Here is an 8,429-nt window from a genome sequence, read left to right as displayed (position 1 = left end):
TATGGCCAGCTGACCTAAGTTCCCTTGGACTTTGTAGGGGGTGTCTGATTGGATGAGCTCATGCAGTGGGGTAACTAGAAGATCAGCAGGTGGCCTGGGCCCTGGTAGCCATGGATATGGTTCTCTCTCGAAATCTGGATGCTGGATGAGAAAAGACAGAGTTCAGGGCACTGGTTGGAGTCATGTGACTCACAACCTCCTCTCCCTGTCTTCCAAGAAAGAGCTACAACTCTCTTCACTCAAGTGTAGGAAACTGCCCAAAGGTCCTTCCCCAGTTTATTCACTCATTTCATAAACAATGTATTCAGCACCTACTCTGTGCCAGTGCCGTTCTAAGTGCTGGGAATTCAGGAATTAACAAGACTGACAGGGTCACTGTAAACTCATGGAGCAGACAATAAGCAAGTAAAGAATTAAATAGAGTTGGTAATTTCAGATAAGTGCTATAAGAAATAAAAGAAAAACAGGATGATGCAGTAAAGAGTATTGGGATGAGGTTAATTGAGATCTGAAAGGGATGAAGTGGGAGTATTCGGGCAGGGACCCTAATGAAAAGAGCAGCCAGGGTAAAATTTGGGTGCTGGGGGTTCCAAGCAGAGAAAGCAGCAGCTGTGCAAAGACCCCAGGGTTAAGGTGAGTCTAAAGAACGGAAAATTCTCTTGATGTAGAACTCCACTGGAGACCACGGGCTGTACAGAGGTGGAGCCCACACAGCAACTCCCTAGGCTCAGTGCCAGGGCTGCCCAGGCTCCAGGAAGCGCTGGCTCTGCAGAGTTACAGGAGCCCAGTTCTGGCCTTTCTCCAAGATCCAAGACAGCGCCTCCTCACCTATCACTACCTGTTCCTCCTCACCTATTACTACTACTAATTAGCAGCAAGGAATCCCGCAGCTTCCCTCTAGCTGGATCTGTGCTCAGAAGAATAGATCTATGTCAGCCGAGAATTTGTTTTTTGAGGTATCGCTATACATGAAATAGTGCAAGACTCCGTATAATTGTCAACTGAAAGCTACAACCATAAATGCTATCAAATGCTTCACAGAGAGCTGGACCTCTGAATTGGAATAGACTGAGGATGCTCTGAAGAGAACAGCCTTAAGCTTGACCTAGGGAGATGAGAGAGAACATTTGGAGTGGGAAAAGAGGAAAACTCTGAGCTAGGTATGACCACAAAATGAATAAGGCACATTGAGAGGCAGTCAATTCTGTCAGTGTAGAGTTCGCATAGAGGAAGAGTAGGAGATTCATCTGGAAAAGTGGGGTGAAGCCAGATGGCGAAGGGCCCTAAATGAAGTCCAAGGAGTTTGGATTTTATCCCATGTGAAAAAGAAGACAGTGAGTGTGGAATGTCTTGGGTGATATAAAGATTGCAGGCAGCCCTAAAATATGCCACTTTGGCCCATCGATTATTTTGAATTAAAATTACTTAGGAAACAGCAGATATAAGAAGGACATTCAGGGACTTCCCTGGTGGCACAGTGGTTAGGAATCCACCTGCCAATGCAGGGGACACGGGTTCGAGCCCCGGTCTGGGAAGATCCCACATGCCGCGGAGCGGCTGGGCCCGTGAGCCATGCAAAAAAAAAAAAAAAAAAAAAAGAAAGGCAAAGAAAGATCTGTTCTTCTAAACTTAAACCACTAGGTCCAAGTAAATCTGCTTTGAAACCCATTGGCCTGAATGCAGAGAGGAGCGAGGCAACCTTCCTTCTTTGCCACTGATTACTGCACAGCTGTAGAATTGCGTGGGCTCAAGGCGGCCACCGAAAATAAATTCCTAAGCCCCAGTGTGCAACAAGAGAGGACTCCATACCCAGGAGAGAGAGGAGGCCGTGGACCCCAGCAGGACAACACTTGGTCAAAACAGTGTTCAATGGTGACCACCACGCCCTGGATCAATCTCACTCCCAGCAGTGGGCGATACAAGAAGAGCCTTCTCATGGCCACTATAGCAGTAAATGTATGTAGTGCAGAAGCCCAAAATATGAAGAGAAACAGCAGGTAGAGGGATGGTTAGGGATTTGGCAAAGTAGAAGCAGAATCCTGAGAAGCTCAGAATACAAACACGAGATGCCGTGGAAGTCTGGGAGGTACAGGGGATGTGAGTAAATAAAGAGGTGAACAACTGAGTCTACGTATGGAGCAATTAGATCCATGGCGCCTATCCACCCCACCCGCATAGGAGAAAGGGAGTTGTATCTTTTCTGGAGAAGTCAGAGAGGGGATGGTATGTGTGAAGAGATAGAGGGGCAAATAGACTTGCAGGAGACTGAGTCGAAGTCTGAATATTAATGTGAAAACATCCCTCCCCAGACTCTTTCCCCTTCTAGAGCTATTTGACTTTTAAAAGAATAAATGCAGACAAAAATACAAATTAATTCCTTAAAAAACATATTTCGCGAAACGCTGAATCATAATGAAATAAAGTAACCATAAGCAGATGTAAACTCTTATATATCGGATGGATAAACAGCAAGGTTCTACTGTATAGCACAGGGAACTATATTCAATATCCTGTGATAAACCATAGTGGAAAAGCATATGAAAAAAAAGAATGTCTATATGTGTATAACTGAGTCATTTGCTGCTGTAGAGCAGAGACTGGCCCAATGTCGTAAATCAACTATACTTCAATTTAAAAAATGAAGGAAAGAAAGAAAGAAATAGGGAAGAAAAACGCCGTGAAAATAAACATTGAGCTGGTCTGCTGGCCTGCACACCTTCACCCCTCTCTCACACACGCACCTACCTAAAGAAACTGTAGGAGAGGCAAAAGTTTACCTCCACCCTCTTAGGATCTTCACTGGGCCTGAGAATTAAATAAAGATAAATAAACTGGAGGGAAGCATACACATTTATTTAGCATACGATTTACATGACACAGAACCCCTCAAAAGGAACTGAAGACCCAAGGAAGTGGCAAGATCTAGATGCTTTTATACGAGGTTGAATTAGGGGTAATTGTGGCAAAATAACTAAATTACGTGGAGAGGCTAAAGGAAGATAAGAATTATTTGAACAAGGTCTATTTGTACGAATTTTCTCAGTCTCAATTTCCAGGCTTGATGACAGGTAGGCTACTTTCCTTCTGGTATGGGAAAGACATCTTCCATATGAGGGTTTTATCCCCTGCATTTAGAAAGAAAAAGCGGAGGGAGGATCAGAGTATCCTTCTTGTACCTGCTGGTTTTTAAAGTGCCTTTAGCTCAAAATAACGTTGATATCAATGTTAAGGCATATTTTAGGGTGACATATCTGGCCCACTTCAAAATCAGGCTTAACATTCGAGGTAAACCAAGAACACGTAAATGAATATAGCGTCCTCGGCGCCTCCGTCTCTTGCCCCTTTAACAGCAGTTTTCATTCAGTTTCTGTGTCACTGAGGGAACTGGGCGGTGTGCCTGTGGTAGGTTTGGGTTTCAATTCTCTGAGCCCCAGGAGGTGGAGAACGGTTAAGGAAGTATGAATTTTTAGAAGCAGGGAGAGGTGATGCTTTGCATGCAAATTTAGTTGGCTCCGTTTTCCTGGGCTGTGGTTCTTGGTGAAACTATTAGCAAATCTTTGTTCAGAAGTGATTTCCATTACTTTTAAGTAAATATAATTCAAAAACTAAACAAAAATAAATGTTTACATTTGAGTGAAAGAGAAAGGGGAAATTTTATTTACAGCAAAATAGGACTGCAGTTGCTTTCAAATAAGAGGGAGGCGTAATTCACGTGCATTTGCAGAGGATGAGGGTGGGGAGTTGCTCGTTTTACAGAAAATTCCTAGAGGGAATCTTTGGATGTGAAAGGACTCCCCTCCATCCCCACCCCATCCAGGACTGGGTCTGGAAGCAGTGAATAATACAAAAAGGAGGCTAAGTAAATGAATTGAACCTGGAGTATCTGTAGGTAGACCAGAAAGGGAGGCGGCTTGGAGAGATGGGAGGAGAAGAAAAAGAGTGAGGGCAACAGCTCAGGAACTGTGAAAGAGCAGAACTTGAGGAAGAGACAGCTAGCGAGAAATTCCTGGAGACCTGGAAAGGTTGGGGGGACTTTTAAGTGGTTCCCTGCCCTTCACTGCGCCGTTAACACCCTCCATTACTCATTTCTCCCAAAAGTTCAGAAAAAGATTTATACAAGCAGCAGGATATTGTTTTGAAACCTTACCCATTGTGGCTCCATTTCCAGCACTTCCTCCTTTCTGACCTTCCTCCTCCCACATCCCCACATTCTCAGCTCCAGCATTACACAAAGAGAAGGATGTCGGAGCAGAGCAAAGGGGTCAGATTCTTGGCTTTTGGCGTTTAAAATCTTAGGATTCCAGGCATAAATTATAGATTTTAAATAACATGTAATTAGTCAAATTCTATTCCTTCTGCCCCTACTCCCACTTCGAGATTTTCCCTATTCTCTGGACTAGGGAAAGGGAAAGTCAGAGAGAAGAGAAATGAAACTTTTCTTTAGTGCCTTTGTAAAGCAGCTCTGGACTTCCCTGGTGACTCAGTGGTTAAGAATCCTCCTGCCAATGCAGAGGATACAGGTTCGAGCCCTGGTCCGGGAAGATCCCACATGCTGCGGAGCAAATAAGCCTGTGCACCACAACTACTGAGACTACGCTCTAGAGCCCACGTGCCACAGCTACTGAGACCACATGCTGCAACTACCAAAGGGCGTGCGCGTGGAGCCCGTGCTCCACAACAAGAGAAGCCACCGCAATGAGAAGCCCACACACTGCAATGAAGAGTAGCCCCTGCTCGCCGCAACTAGAGAAAGCCCACGCGCAGCAATGAAGACGCAATGCAGCTAAAAATAAATAAATATTTTAAAAAAGAAAAGAAAAACATCTCTGCTCCCTGTTTCCAGACCAGCTCTGGAGAAGATCCCCGCAGAGCTTGGGGATTGGGAGCAAAGCGAACCGGTGCCTTGCTTTCCAGATGGGCACCCACTTAGAGGTCCTCTGCATCCCCAGGGTGTGGGTAGAGATGTCTATGTGACACATCAAGGATGCCAAGCCTAAGGCAGCCTCACTGAATCCCGGGACTCCTCGTTGCAGGACTCAGCAGAATTATCTTCCTCACTGGCCAAGAGTAGCAAAGATGTGGCACCGACAAGCAGCAGACCTGGAAGCTTTGCAGTCAGGGCAAGGAGATCTCACCAGCTTTGATCTGAAGAGAGTGAACAGAACAAAGAACATCTCAGCGAACGCCAGGGTGAAGAAGTAAGGACAAAACCAGACAAGCTCAAGTGAAGACCAGTGTGAACAGATGGGGGAAGAAAGGCCACACCCCACCACCACCCTCGAAGCTCTGACACCATCTAAGCCCACTCCACCCCTGCCCAGAATTTAAAGGGGAGAAAGACAGAAGGGGATAAATCATGAGTTTAACCTGAAATGGGCTAAGATGAAGCTTCTGACTAGATAGAATGGTGATCACGAGACACAATCGTAGAAAAATTAAGAAAGTCACCTTTCTCTTCAGCCTGAGTTTGTACCATGAGAGCCACACCTGAAACCTACAAAGAGGAGAGAACAAGAAATAAAGGAGGAGGGGCAGTGTTGTGTGCGAGGGATGGTGTGGGCACAGGGGGAGGCCAGTAGCCCCTCACTTAGGCTTAAACAGGGAAGCAGACCATAGCACCAAATGACCAGATCTTAACTCTCTCCAAAAAGTTTTTGGAAAACTAAGGGAGAATGCTGGAGGTCCCATGGGACATGAGGTGGAAACAACAATCATTCCATTTGAATATTAAAGGATTGGTGGCTCTGGAAGTCTAGAGGTCTTGGGAACACCTAGGATGGGGCCAACTGGATCTTACATGCAAATGGGAAAACAAACGACGGGGAGCCCTGGGCATCCCTCCAGTGCAGTGATTCTCAAGAGTTGGGAAGGGAGAGGTACAATGTAAAGGGGTTGGTAAAAAGGAAGCATCTATCTTTGCAGGGTATGATTTACATTCCTCAGACACAGTGAAGTGAGCAAAAGCTAAGGGAAAAAAGTCATGTTTCACAGGCTTTAAAGGAGATGGGAGATCTCCCTTTCCTATCCTGCTAAAAGTCTGGAGAGTTAGGCCTAGAGACAGAATGGGAAGGAGGAACCAGCAAGAATATTTACCTGGTGTTATGTGGGCTTGGCTTCAATGGGACATAACAATTCAACTCAATGGGCCATAGCAATCAAAAGCAAAGAGAGCAAAATTCCTCTGTCAGCAGCTATAGGTAATGCTGGTCATCTGAAGATCAAAATGAACAAGATGATATGAATGAGACAGGAGAAGGAAGGGCTGTATTTGCTCCTGAACGGGCAAGGCTACGACCTACTCACTAAAATTCCCTTCTTATCAAACAAGCTGCTGCAGGCCTTCTATGTATCTGCTGAAATTAACTTTCATAATACACTATTAAAGTTAATAATTTGTAATTCCAAAAGTTTAATACTCCTTCTCACTCAAGTAATTATAAATAAACATGAATTATATGTAAGGTCATATGCAATGAGTAACAGGAATATATTTTAAAAAGCTATTTAAACACAAACTGCTAGGCATTTTTCCCCTAGGGTGACTTTTCTGAACTTGGTAGTAGAGCTATCCTTAATCCAACTTTCATTAGATCCAACTTTCATTGTCACCTTTCATAGAAGAATGCATTGTATAATGGCAAAAATAAACATACCAGTTTTACTAGGTGAATAGCATAACTCATCTTACTATCTATACCTGACTTCTTTAATGTTCAATAAAACAATATAATTAGTTTCTAGAACATATGCCATAACTTACATCCAGCTGAGTGTTTTCCTCTTCAAAAGTCATCTTCTTGGAAGCTATATAATCATCGCAATGACTCTGACATTGGTCAAAGTTAATTTCAGAACTCTGTTTTAAGAATAGCTGTCAGGGGGCTTCCCTGGCAGCGCAGTGGTTGAGAGTCCGCCTGCCGATGCAGGGGACATGGGTTTGTGCCCCGGTCCGGGAAGGTCCCACATGCTGCGGAGCGCTTGGGCCCGTGAGCCTTGGCCGCTGAGCCTGCGCTTCTGGAGCTGTGCTCCTGCATACCACAAAAAAAAAAAAAAAAAAAAGAATAGCTGTCAGAGCTTGAGGCATGGTTTTGTTTTTTTGTTGTTTTTTGTTTTGTTTTGTTTTTTTAAACATCTTTATTGGAGTATAATTGCTTTACAATGGTGTGTTAGTTTCTGCTTTATAACAAAGTGAATCATTTATACATATACATATGTTCCCACATGGTTTGTTTTGTTTTTTGGGGTTTTTTTGCGGTACGTGGGCCTCTCACTGCTGTGGTCTCTCCCGTTGCGGAGCACAGGCTCCGGACACGCAGGCTCAGTGGCCATGGCTCACGGGCCCAGCCGCTCCGCGGCATGTGGGATCTTCCCAGACCGGGGCACGAACCCGTGTCCCCTGCACTGGCAGGCGGACTCTCAACCACTGCACCACCAGGGAAGCCCCCCACATGGTTTTTTATATGTCACCTGTGACAGGAAATCTTTAGCTTTTGAGGTCAATTTATATTTGTAAAAAGCAAAAAAATTTCTCAGATCCATGATCAGTAATACAAGTAATTAAGACATTCATAAAATGATATTTTTATATGGATCATTAATGGCCCTGCTGGCAATTCAAAAAACAAATGGTGATTGTAAATGTGTTATCAGTGTTTCAACAACCTCCCAAGAGTCTACCGTGGAGGACAGTCCATTTAGATGTCATCTTGCTTAGGTAAGCTTTTTGGAGTGCTCAAAACTTAACATACATCCTATGTTGCTATGCCTGTGACAGTCAATGAAACCAATATGAAAATCGAATCCAAGCATTCTCCTCTTTAGCTGGGGCCCAATGCTAGGATTTACCTGGCTGGGTAACCATCATATCCCTAGGGAGACTGTCCAGAAGCACAGCATGAACTATATCAGCCAACAAGTTAGGCACAGTGATTAAAAAGACAATCAAATACTGTCGTGGTCTCTGCTGAAACAAGAACTCAATCTACCAACAGCCCTGCAAAGGCACGTAACCGGAGACCTCAGGGCTGAATGATGCCTGTGCTGAGAAAACTCAAAAAAGCCCAATCTGACAACACCTCAGAATACTGGAGTTCAGGATAGCTACATAGGATATCTGACTCTGGACCATCACAGACACCAACAGCCCAGGGTCAAGATGACAATGCCACTTTATCTCATTCAGAACTGTGGTCTTTTCACATCACTGTCTCTTTAGTAAACATGTGTTGTTCGAAAAAGTCAGCTTATTACTTTCAGTTTCAAAAATTTAGCTGTGTTTAATCAAGCAAGACAAGTGTACAGCTTCTCACGTCTGTTTTTTAAAAGGCCTACTTTTTAGTGGCACCTTACAGGGACATCCTTATCCCTCAGAGACTTCTGCTAGATTACCAGGCTTAGACTGCAAGACCTAAATAGTTTTGTTCTTCCAC

This window comes from Phocoena phocoena, chromosome 3, assembly GCF_963924675.1.
Source record: "Phocoena phocoena chromosome 3, mPhoPho1.1, whole genome shotgun sequence".
In the NCBI taxonomy this organism is placed as follows: Eukaryota; Metazoa; Chordata; class Mammalia; order Artiodactyla; family Phocoenidae; genus Phocoena; species Phocoena phocoena.
Note: the sequence above shows the minus strand (reverse complement) of the source record.